Below are 13,096 nucleotides of genomic sequence, written 5' to 3' on the forward strand. Positions count from 1 at the left end.
TGATTATGTTTATAGCTGACCATGTGATCTCTATAATAAGAAGATTTAGACCTGACCATGTTCTGTGTACTCTAGGACTATGGGGACCTTGGTAGAGACCTGGCCTGGCCGGGTACTGGGAGGCTCCATGCCTGCATCTGAATGTCAGTGCTTAGATGTCTGGGGTCTGGAGCTGAGGTGGGCTTGTCTACATAATAACCTCTCTTCTGAGTGTGGTTACCTGGTTCTCCCAAGTTTCAGTGCTATGGTCGGGGCCTTAGTTTTTTGTTTTTTGTTTTTTGTTTTTTGTTTTTTTTTTGCGGTATGCGGGCCTCTCACTGTTGTGGCCTCTCCCATTGTGGAGCACAGGCTCCGGACACGCAGGCTCAACAGCTATGGCTCACGGTCCCAGCTGCTCTGCAGCATGTGGGATCTTCCGGACCAGGACATGAACCCATGCCCCCTGCATCAGTAGGTGGGCTCTCAACCACTGCACCACCAGGGAAGCCTGGGGCCTTAGTCTTAATCGCTGCAAGGTTCACATTCCCTGGGGCTCTTGGAGGATCCTCAGGAGGGCTACCTGGCAATATTTCCAATTTACCAGCACGTGCATGGTGTGTAGGGAGGCTGGTTTAGCTGGTGAATTGATTGCAGGGCACGCAGATTGGGCAAAAGGCTGATGGGCAACAGCTGAGGCTGCTGCTGAGCTCTCCTTCCAGTCTACTGTCCCTACTCAGCAGCGTCCAGAGCTGACCCTCGGCTTTCAGCGCTGCTCTCCTGTGAGCTTTCTCAACATGTAAGTGAGGCGAGAAAGGACTGAGCCTGCCAAAACCAAGGTAGTGTGTTCAACTCTAGAATGAAAGCTTTAAAAACAGTTAAAATCACACAGAACCAAGGTGAGAAGAGGAGTTCTCTGAGACAAGTGTGGGGAGAGGAGAACCACCTTACACTTTTTCCCATCCCAGGAGGTCCCAGGAGCCCAGCTTTTTTCCACATTAGGGGGGCAACCAGCAGAGCCATTGTGTCCTGACCAAGGGGACGTGTGACCCCAGGTGAAGGGTCTGGGGAGGAGGGTCACTGTGGTGAGTTTGGATGTGTGACCCCAGGTATAGGCTGTGGGGATTGTATGGGTCTCACCACATCTGCATGGGTCAGGATCACATGTATGGGGAGACCGCGTATGTGCTCTTTGCCTACAGTGTGTCTTGACCCCTTTGAGATTTCCAATATCTGCATCAAGGGTGTTGCCCTGATTAAGCTGTGGTTCCTTTTCTTCTCTTAATCTTGTCACATTCATATGAGGTCAGACATGTTTGAGTGGCTTGCTGCTCTGTGGTCTGGTGAGGGACAATGCTTGGTGGTATCATATTAATATCATAGCATATCATATATCTAATCTATGGGGGTCACCACTGCATGGGTCCCCCTGGACAGAGGTCAGGTGAGTACAGACTAGCCCCATCTAAGAATGGACCCCATGTACCATGTGAGGGTGCCATGGTGGTCTCTCAGCTGGTGGACTGTGTTTGGGCCCCCAACATTTGTGATGAAGGGGAGTCAAAATGGAATATCAATTAACTAAACATTATTTTAAGAATTAATTTTAAGTGAAATAAAACACACGTCACATACACTTTACCATCATCACCCTTTTAAGTGCACATTTCTGAGGCATCAGATATATTCACTTTCTCGTGGAGCTATCACCACCATCTGTAGAACTTTTCACCTTGCAAAACCAAAATTCCACAACCATGAAAGTCTCACTCCCCATTCCCTCTCACTGCCCCTGGCACCGATATCTGCTTCAGTCCCTGAGTGGTCGACTCCAAGGCAACCACTGGAGTGGAATCCTGCAGTGTTTGCTGATGGGTCATTTTGGAAGAGCTGACTTTCAGTCTGAAACTGTGCCTGTTTGCATCTGAAGAATCTGCATTTAAGGAGAGGGTGTATGAGGAAGGAGATGTATGAGGGACAAAGGTGTCCATGGTGCAGATGAGCCAGGACCTGACCAGCTGCCTGTTGGGCCCTCTGGTTCCATCTCTTGGTCTGTGCCCCATCTGCATCATCACTGTCCCCGCTGGCACCCCTGGGGTGTTGTCTGAGTGAGATTCCCCTGGTGCCCCTGCTCTCCTCCCTTCCTCCTGCTGGTTGGGGAGGGAACTGCTTGCCGTGTGGTCTCTACTCCTGAGGCATGAAGGACCCTGTAGCATGGACCTGCAGAGTGTGGGGTGTGGTCACAAGAGCATGGGACCCACATAGGACACAGCATTGGGGCATAACAAGTGCTAGGGCTGTCTCATCACAGACAGGGAATGTTGTCAAGATCCTGCTTGGGAGGGTGTGTTGAGTGGCCTGGGACTCTATAGGCCCCATTCCTATCCTGGAGCTTGAAGAGTGCATCTCCATTGGCTCCAGATTCACCCATATCTCAGCCATATCCCTCGGACCTGTCTTTGAACTCAGGAAAACAACCTCTACTGATCATTGTCCACAACATAGCCCTGGTCCTGTTGGTATTAGGATTCTTTAATTTAGGCATCCTGGGATAGCACCTCTTTTTAGGCCTAAGATGGAACATCTCAGGAGTGTAAAACATTTTCAGATGAAACTAATATTCAATGACTATCTGTATACTACTTGGTGTTGACTTCTATTAGTCATTATTCTCCTTGTTTTGGGTCTGATGTGGGGATTACAGAGGAGTCAACATTTAAATCTTCATAATCTGTGTATTTGTAGTTTCAGTATCATTACTGACCCATAGTTTTTACGGTTTGGGAAGAGTTATTGACTTCATGTATCATGTAAAGGATTCACAATGATGATAGGGCAATTAACATTACAATAATGGCTGGTAAATTGTTCAAATTTTCTCTACCTGTGCATCTATTGTACATGTATGAGTTAGTTTAGTTGTCAATATTAGTGAAATAATATAGAGGACTAGAGAACTTATTTTAAAAATAACTATTAATGTGTGATGATGAAAGTGTAAAAGTTCTTCCATAATCGGTGATGTTGCATCTTAAGAGCCTAGATGAAATCTAAGGCATTAGAGATATACAGGATTTTAGCCATGATTTAAGTTTGAAAAATTTACATTACTTTTCACTTTTGTCTCATTTATTGAGAAAGACATAATTGTTATGCTGTTGGCTTCAAACTGCTTGAAAAAGAATTGAGTCCTTCCTTGTTTTGCATTAACATAAGTAGGATCTTCAAACATAGGATATTGTGGAGGGCATCCGTGTAACCATTCTAGGTTATGAGTAGCAGTTTCCATTGCTGAGGCTTCTCGTTTGGATGCAAAAGCTTTTCAAAGTATGAAGATTATTAGCATTACTGCTGCTACTGAGATGAATGAGCCTAAAGACCAAATATTTCATGTTGTGTATGCATTAGGGTACTCAGGGTAATGTAGTGACATCCCTGAGAGGCCAAGAGAGTGCTGCAGGAAGTCATATTTACTACTACAAATATACTTGTGAAGTGAATTTTTGCTCATGCTGAGTTAAGTGTATAACCTGAGAATAGTGGGAATCAGTTTAGGAAGCCTCCTATAATATTGAAGACTGCTCCCATGGACATTAGGTCATGGAAGTGTGCTACTACATAGTATGTATCCTGGAGGGCAATGTCTGGGGATGAGTTGGTTAAGATGATTCCTGTCAAACCACCTAGTGTAAAAAGAAAAATCAAGCCTAAAACTCATAATATAGTGGGAAGTCATATAATATTACCTCCGTGAAGAGTTGCTAATCTGGGACTTCCCTGGTGATGCAGTGGTTAAGAATCCACCTGCAAATGCAGGGTACACTGGTTCGAGCCCTCGTCTGGGAAGAACCCACATGCCGCAGAGCAACAAAGCCTGTGCACCACAGCTACTGAGCTTACTCTCTAAAGCCTGCCAGCCACAACTACTGAAGCCCACTTGCCTAGAGCCCATGCTCTGCATCAAGAGAAGCCACTGCAATGCAAAGGCCGCGCACCGCAATGAAGAGTAACCCCCGCTCACCGGAACTAGAGAAAGCCTGCGTGCAGCAACGAAGACACAATGCAGCCAGGAAAAAAAATTTAAAAAGAGTTGCTAATCAGCTAGATACTTTTACTCTGTAGGGATAGAAGTAATTACGGTAGCTGATGCAAAGTATGCTCCTGAATCGACAGCTATCCCTATGGTAAACATATGATGAGCCCACAAGAGAAATCCTAAAAAGCCAGTGGACATGACTCATAATATTCCCAAATAGCTGAAAGGCACTTTTTGTCCTAAATAGTACGAAATGATATGTGAGTTTATAACAAACCTTGGTAGGCCATGAATACAGACTTCAGGGTGACCCAAGAATCAAAATACGTGTTGGTATAGGATTCAGTCTCCTCCTGCAGGGTCAAAGAAAGTAGTGTTGAGATTTCTATCTCTTAACAGTATGGCAGCTCTGGCTGCTCGGACTGACATTGGTAATTATAGTAATATGGCTATAGTTGGGGAAGATTAAACAAATAATGGTGTTTGGTATTGGGATGTGACTGCTGGTTTTGTATGAAAGACTATACTAATAAAAATAATAACACCAAGAATTGAAGGGATTCCTGCCAAATGTAAGGAGAAAATGGTTAGGTCGACAGAGACTCCTGAGTGGGCCAGATATCAGGCTAGAGCTGAATATACAGTTCCACTTGTAACAGAACCAGCTTCTACTATTGGTGATATGAGTAGGAGTAAGAATGATGGGGGAATTAGTCAAAAGTTTATATGATTTATTTGGGGAAATGCTACCTCAGGTGCCCCAGTTATTAGTGGCCCAAGTCAGTTTTCAAACCCTGCAATCATAATGGGTACAACTATAAAGAAAATTATCACAAGTGCAGGGACTGTTATGACTACCTTACAGACCTGGGCATCTCCAAGTAGCGCTCCAGGTTAGCATAGCTCAGCCTGGATTAATATACTTAAGGTGCTGCCTGCTGCTCCATCTCAAGCACCAAATAGTAAATATAAAATGCCAATATCTTTGTTATTTGTTGAAAATAATCAGCAGTGTATGAACAGAGGTAAAATGATTGAGCTAGCATTAGACTGTAAATCTACAGACAGAGTTTGAACCCCCTTTCTGGCAAACCCTGTGGTGAATCAACAAATTGAATTGTAACTTCAGAGAAGCAGCTTCAGTTCTGCTGGTGATTTTCCTGCCACTTTTTTCTTTCTCAAATGAAGGAGAAGTAGACTGAAGCCAGTTGACTAGAGGATTTGCCTGTTAACTAAAGTTTCCTGGGGTTAAAACTCATAAATCTCGTAAAGATTTGGCTTAATTACAATGTTTGATTTACATTCAATTGATGTAGGATAAAGTCTTGCAATCCTTATTTTTAGGAATTAAGTAAATTTTACTTGTTTAGGGTTTTGAAGGCTCTTGGTCTGAACTAACTTAAATTCCTAGTCCAGCACCAATAGAATGGGTGTTATGTGTAGTAATCATGTGGGTATTATGATTGGTAATGATAGGAAGGTTATTTCTTTGTATGTTCAAATTGTTTTGTTTTTGTGTTGTTCCGTGAAGAGAATATAGTTAGTGCTGTGGAGTGTGTTGGCTGCAAGTAAAAATATATGCTGAGGAGTGCTATGATGGCTATCAGTGTTGGTAAAATGATGTTGTCATTTTTGTTATCTCTTGGATAATTATTCATTTGGGTAAAAACCCTGATAGTGGTGGGTGATGTCCTAATGGTACTATAATGGTGAGGAAAAGGATTGTGATGGGAGGTGTTTTATCTCATGTGTGTGATAATGATACTCTTGTAGTACATTATCTGGGCAGAAATAAGAAGAAGAGAGTGTTGTTATGATATAAATTAGTATGTTTAGGATTGTTATAATCTGAATATACATTATAACAGCTGTTATTCATCCTATATGGGCAATTGACGAGGAGGGTGTAATTTTTTCCAGGTGAGTATGGCTAAGTCATACTTAGCCATAGCTATTTCTAAGTAGGCATTAGCCTCCAGCTATGATTTATAATATCACTATGATTAATAGTATATTTAGCTTGATGGATGGTGACATGTGATATAAAACTGATAGGGGTGCAATTTTGTCGGGCTGATAGCATCAGGCCTGCTGTTTATGGGATGCCTTGTGTGACTTCAGGCACTCAGAAATGAAATGGGGAAAGTCCTACTTTTGTGACAAGGGCGATTGTCATGAGGGTGGATGCTGCTGGATTAAAGATTTTTGTTATTCATTGTGTTCTTTGACCAGAGTATATTAGATTAATGATAATAGCCATTATAAGTAGTATTGATGTGGTAGATTGTTTTAGGAAATATTTGTTGGATGCTTCTGTAGCTTATGGGTTCGTGTTTTTTTATTAGAATGGGGATACCATTATCCAGTGTGAGTTTGTTTTACAATTATATTTCCTGAGATAATAGTCAGTAGAATGATAGTAAAAACAATTAGAGTTTATTAGTACAGGAAGGATATACAACAATATTTTGGGGGTATGGGCCTGAACCTTACTTAGAGAACCTTACTATATAGCATGTGGTGTAATGTGGTAGCATGGAGAATGTAAAATTCTTAGGAAGAACTCAATTCCAGGAATAAGAGCATTGAAACCTCTATGATTTCCTCTATCAAAGTAACTCTTTTGTCAGACATACTTCTTAATATTGTGGTGGGTTCCCTGGTATGATGACAGGTAGTGAAAACTCTCATATACAAAGGGCTAATGTTAGTAGTAAAAAAACTTTTTATAAGAGATGTATACGTTGATCATATCAAACTTCTGGGTAGGATGCTCAAATTCATAGAAAGGAGATTGTTAGATGTGTTTTAATGATGACTTGGGCTGTATATAATTCTGGCACCTACGGATTGTCGAATGCCCCTAAAAATAGATTGTTGTGGAAATGTTTATTATAAGGAAATTGACATATTCTCTAGGAAGGACGAGGTGAATGGGCCTGCTACATTTTCTACATTGAAGACATATACAGGTTTTGATTATACTTCTGTTAAATCTAGTGGGGCTTCATTGGATTTCTGCTACTGTGGAGATAATCAAATTCTCAGTAGGGGTCAGGAGAAAATTAGTCATAGGTGTTCTCGTGTAATAATTACTGTTGAAAGTGTAAATGATCCATTTATCAGTAAGACTGAGAAAGGAATAACTGCTACATTACTTCATATGAGATTGTGTGTGCTACTGTCCCTAGAGCTCCAGTGAGTGAGTATTTTGAATGTGAAGCTCATCCAGATCTGAGGATGGAATAAATGACTAGGTGTGATATGGCTAATATAACTAATATGCCTACATTTATATTAATTAGTGGATAATATATGGGAAGGGAATTCATGTTGTGAGAGCGAGGGTTAAGGCTAGCATTGGGGCAATAATATATAAATAGATAATGTTGATGGACATAGTGGTTCTTTAATAAGAAATTTAAATTCCTCAGCAATGGGTTCCAATAATCCATGGGGGCTGATGATTTTTGGCCCTTTCTGGATTTGTATATAGCCTAGGATTTTCCATTTAGTTAATATGAGGAATGCTATGGTGAATTAAATTGGGTCATTTGTGAAAGAATGTTGATTATAAACATAGTCTTTGGAGGAGGACTTGAACCAGTGCAGATAAAGGTTTCAGTTTTACATAATTACCGGGCTCTGCCACCGTAACAAACCCGGTTCTACAGTAGGGTATGTGTAAATTAATTGAATGTATATTACATCATCATTTAGTTTGCAGACATTTTGTAAAGTAAGCTGTATTGCTCTTGTCCTTTCATACTGGAAGAAATCTGCAATAGACAGGAAGCAACCAGTATGATTCCAGTCTGAACTCAGATCATGTGAGACTTTAATAGTTGAACAAACAGACAATTAATAGCAGTTATACCATTGAAATGTTGTGATCCAGCATCAAGGTCATAAACCATATTGCCGAAATGAACTCCAGAATACAATTACACTGTTATCCCTAGTAAAACTTGTTCCGTTGATCAGTGTTTTAGAAGAACAGGTGATAAAGCATTTTGACTAGCTGGTCTAAATTTTAATCACTCCCAGGTGGTTTTATTCTCCAAAAAATAAATGGCGCATGGGCTCAAGGTGCACCGGCTTCAGTAGTTGTGCTGCACAGGCTCAGTAGTTGTGGCCCACTGGCTTAGTGGCTCCGTGGCACGTGGGATCTTCCCAGACCGGGGATCAAACCCATGTCCCCTGCATTGGCAGGTGAATTCTTAACCACTATATCACCAGGGAAGTCCCAGAATTGCAGTCTCCCTTTTAATATACCTTAAGCCCAAATAATCCATGGAAAATTGTTACAGAAAATAAGACAATAAAATATTGTAAGGACTATAACAGAAGCATATAGTACACAGTTCATATAGACACATCTCAAGCAGTTACAGAGTATATTAAAAGGGAGGCTGCAATTTTATTTTATTTTTTATTATTTTTTAACATCTTTATTGGAGTATAATTGCTTTACAATGATGTGTTATTTTCTGCTTTATAACAAAGTGAATCGGTTATACATATGCATAAGTTCCCATATTTCTTCCCTTTTGCATCTCCCTCCCTCCCACCCTCCCTATCCCACCCCTCTAGGTGGTCACAAAGCACAGAGTTGCTCTCCCTGTGCTATGTGGCTGAGGGAGGCTGCAATTTTAAAAGAATAAGATAAATTATACCCACAAACTCCCAATATTTCCTGAAACGTTGCATCTGAAACCCTATTGTAGGAAGCAGAAGATTCCAGGAGGCATTCTACAAATGAAGGACTCTAAATCCTGTGGTTGGATAAGGAATTCTGGAAGGAAGATATCCTCACCCAAGGAGAGCAGGTTCCTATACTTCTCTAACATCACATCCCTGTACAATTCCCACTGATCTTGGTCCAGGCATTCTCACTCCTCTTGAGAGAAAACTATGGCCATATCCTGGAATGTCAGCAGTCCCTGAAATTAAAAGTATACATGCCATGTGGCCCTGGGAAGAGTTCATAATGTGACCCAAGAAAGAAACAGCAAGTTAAGAGAACTGGTTTTAATTTAGAAGAGTGTCTTCAATTATCCACTAAAATATATATATATATATATATATATATATATATATATATTTACAAAGTAACTTTCTCCACCTTATTTCTAACTACAAGAGAAGAGTGTGGCATGTGATCCACAAAACCAGTATAGAGAGTATACTTATCTGGAAAAGAAATGATAAAATGATGGTTTCAACACAGGCATATGCATTTTTTAGTGTTTTATTTATATCAAATTGGATAAAATGTGTGTATTTCTCAGACAGAAAAGACATGTCAAGGTAGAAATGTACCTTTCAACTATTCATGGGTACACAAGTACACTGGGGACATTGTAAAAGTGCAGATTGTGATTCAGTGGGTCCGGTGGGCCTGAGTTCTATTTTTTTAACAAGCTCATTTTTAACTAGTGATGCCACAGTCTCTCATTCATTAATGACAATTGTGAATAGCAGAGACATAATTAGAAAGGTAAAAATTCATATTTAATTTTTTTTTTCTTTTTGCGGTATGCGGGCCTCTCACTGTTGTGGCCTCTCCCGTTGCGGAGCACAGGCTCCGGACGCGCAGGCCCAGCGGCCGTGGCTCACGGGCCCAGCCGCTCCGCGGCATATGGGATCCTCCCAGACCGGGGCACGAACCCGTATCCCCTGCATCGGCAGGCGGACTCTCAACCACTGCGCCACCAGGGAGGCCCTTAATTTTGAACTTAAAGTGTTTTATGGACTTTACACCTTTAATAGGGTAGTAAGCACAGCAGCAACAATCATTTGTGAAAATTTACTATAGACCGTGTATCTTTCTAACTTTTTTGTGTAGGATTCCAGGAAAAAGGCCTGGGCTGCGGTCACAGTGGGCGGGGCCCCCAGGCCGGGCCTCCCCTCCAGGACCCCCGACGGGGCACTGTGCTCCTGGCGGCTCCCTCCCCCCACGCCCCCGTCCCTCCCAGAAGGCCTCGGGGCAGAGCGGTCCCACCCCCTGCGCCCAGAACGGAGCCCGCGTTTCCGCAGAGCTGGAACTCCCGGCTAGGGGTCTCTTCCCTCCGCCGTCACAGAAGTGCCCCGGAGCCCAAGGAAAGGGCGGCCTCACTGAGGCTGCCAGCTCTGGAGGGGCCCCAGCAGCCGAAGCTGTGACAGTCATGCGGACGGTGGGCTGGGTAAGTGGGCGCCGACCCTCCGCCTGGTCCGGTGCCCGGGTGGCAGCACAAGACCAGCTTCTGAGGGGCAGGGGTTCACTGCCACCCGCCACTGCTGTGTAAAAAGAGTGGCCCCCAGCGTCTGGTCCCGGGGAACTTCGGTCCCTCCTCTCACCCCTGCCCTCGGCCTGGCTTGCGGGGCCTGGGGGGTGTGGGGAGGGGGTCGGCCTGAGCGTCCTGAGGGGAAACGGGGCAAGCGAGGTGCAGGGTCCAGCTGCAGCGTCAGCACCCCTCCTCCCGACTGCGGTGAAAGTGGCTGAAAACTCCTCCCGAGGCTCACAGACCCCTTATTCAGCCGAGTCCCTCTGTGCTCCTTCCTCCCTGAGCTAAAGCAAGGGGGGGGGGACAGGCAGGGGACTGGCGCAGGTAATGGGGAACATCAACAGGTGATTGTTAACTAAGGAAAACCAGCTCTCCCAACGTGAGGAGTGTAGCGCTTTTCTTTGTCTGTGAAGATGCCAGAGTCTGGGCTCACTGAATTCCTTCCTTTCATATGCATCTCAGCGCTCTGGGCCCTGCATTCTGTATTTGCATATCCTGAGTTCCTCAGGGCCCGCGGCTCACACTGGAGGGCTGCAAGTGCTGAAGACTGTGACATCCTTTGTTTACGGAGATGGCAAGAAATATTCCATTTCTCACAGGCTTGAGGGGCAGACAGTGAAAAAGAGTTGGAGAATCTCACTCAGCATGTACTTTGGTTTACATATAGATAATATTTATACGTAACTGTGCTAATAGAGGTTCTCAAGTCCAATCAACTTGTACTACTGCACTCTATGTATTAATTTCATCAATATCATAAGATAAATGCCTATAGAATTGACTTAATCCATTTAAATAGGATAATGATTTTTAAATGAAACATAATAGAAATATAACAGCAAAACCTTTACCACTAAAGGCTGGGTCTGGAACAACATAAATAAATGTTCCATTGTTAAAATATTGAAAGATGTATTCAATAGAAATATCAACAAAAATGACAATAAGGGCAGCAGAATGTTGAAATGTTCTATCTTTATCATTAAAGTGGCAGAAAATCATTTATTAGTAGGCACTGGGGGCAGAAGATGCCTGAATTTATATCTTTGTCATATTTGTACAGTTGTTTCAACAAGTAACTTAAAGACAAAATGGAAAAACAAGGAGGTTTGTGCCTGAGATCATGTTGATGTGAAAACAGGGATGGCCACCTTGTGCCAGGTGAGTTAAGTTTACCTGGCAGGTAGACCACAGAGCTCCTGAAAAGCAAGGGTTGGAATTTTTCTGCTGGGTGCCCCTTAGGTTCTGTGACTTGACTGATTGTGAGTCATGTTTAGGGAAAGACCTGATCACAGGAAAAGGGTGGGAATAGAGTGATTTGGGGAGCAGCTAACAACATTCATCATGGCTCATGGCCTGAATGAATTTTAAAGAAACAGGAAAACAAATGCTTCTTATGGAATCAGAGAATATGAGGGCTGGACAATCCCAGAAAATGAGGAACACCCGTCCCATTTTCCAGATGAGAAAACAGAGGCCCAGCAAGGTGAAATCCCTCACCCAAGTTGCACCCGTCTCTCCTTCCCACTACATGGTTCATGAAAGCAGGACTCTTCCTGTCGTGATCACTGCTGAACCTCAAAAAGGACCAGGCATCTAGCAGCTGCTCCAAAAATTTTGGTTGACTGTAGGAACAACGCTATTTCTTTCTTTCTCTCTTATTTAGGATTGTGCCAAGAGCTCCCCAGGTTGCAATGTAATTTGACAAATGTAAATATTACTTGAGTTTTGTTGTGATGAGGACTTAGGCTTTGAAGGTAACAAACTTGGTTCAGATCTTGGTTCTGCCACTCAATAGCTGTTTGGCTTTGGGAAAATTACTAAACCTCTCTGAGCTTATTTCCTCCTTTGTAAAGTGGGGATAAATGTATCTGAGCCAGCAGAGCACCTGCATGAGAGATGTGCACTAAATATTGGTCTTTCTCACTCTCCCACGCCATCTCTCTGTTCTTCCCAGAGAAGTTGTACAGAAGGATATAGCACTTTTTTAAAAAATTAATTAATTAATTAATTTTTGGCTTCATTGCTATGCGCGGGCCTTCTCTAGTTGTGGTGAGGCGGGGCTACTCTTTGTTGCGGTACACGGGCTTCTCATTGCAGTGGCTTCTCTTGCTGTGCTTGTTGTGGAGCACCAGCTCTAGGCACGGGGGCTTCAGTAGTTGTGGCCTGCAGCTCAGTAGTTGTGGCGCATGGACATAGCTGCCCCACTGCATGTGGGAACTTCCCTGATCAGGGCTCGAACCCATGTCCCCTACATTGGCAGGTGTATTCTTAACCACTGCGCCACCAGGGAAGTCCGATATAGTACTTTATAAAGAGGGGTTTTAATTTATTTCAGATAGTGTACGTTTTTCTTGTAGAAAAGATTAATCCACTATAGAAACATTATCACGCAATACCACTACAAATGCAGTATTCTATGGGTTAGATATTATCAGTAAATTTTATAAGTAATTGGGCAAATGCCAAAGCACTAGGTACTGGGGAGTAAGAAGACTCAAATCTGGGGTGCCCCCACCCCAATTTCAAGAGCAGTGTGTGTTTTTCAAATCCATATTTCTTCTGGTCTTTGTTTCTCATCCATCCTCTGTGTCTGCCTTTCTCAAGGAGCCTCAGATCCTCCACTTTCACACCCTCCTGGCTGGCTGTGCCCCAGCTCCCGTCCTGGAACCTCTGCACACATGGGTGTGCCTGTTCTCCCTGTGCATTACCAGCTTTGCCAGGGAGCTGCTGTATCATGCACTGCTTGCTGGACCCCAGAGTACCTAGACCCTTCTGGTACATGAAGTACACCCTCATCACTATGAGTGCACGCCCA

Source organism: Mesoplodon mirus (genome assembly GCF_964341445.2).
Source record: "Mesoplodon mirus genome assembly, chromosome: 6".
Taxonomy (NCBI): domain Eukaryota; kingdom Metazoa; phylum Chordata; class Mammalia; order Artiodactyla; family Ziphiidae; genus Mesoplodon; species Mesoplodon mirus.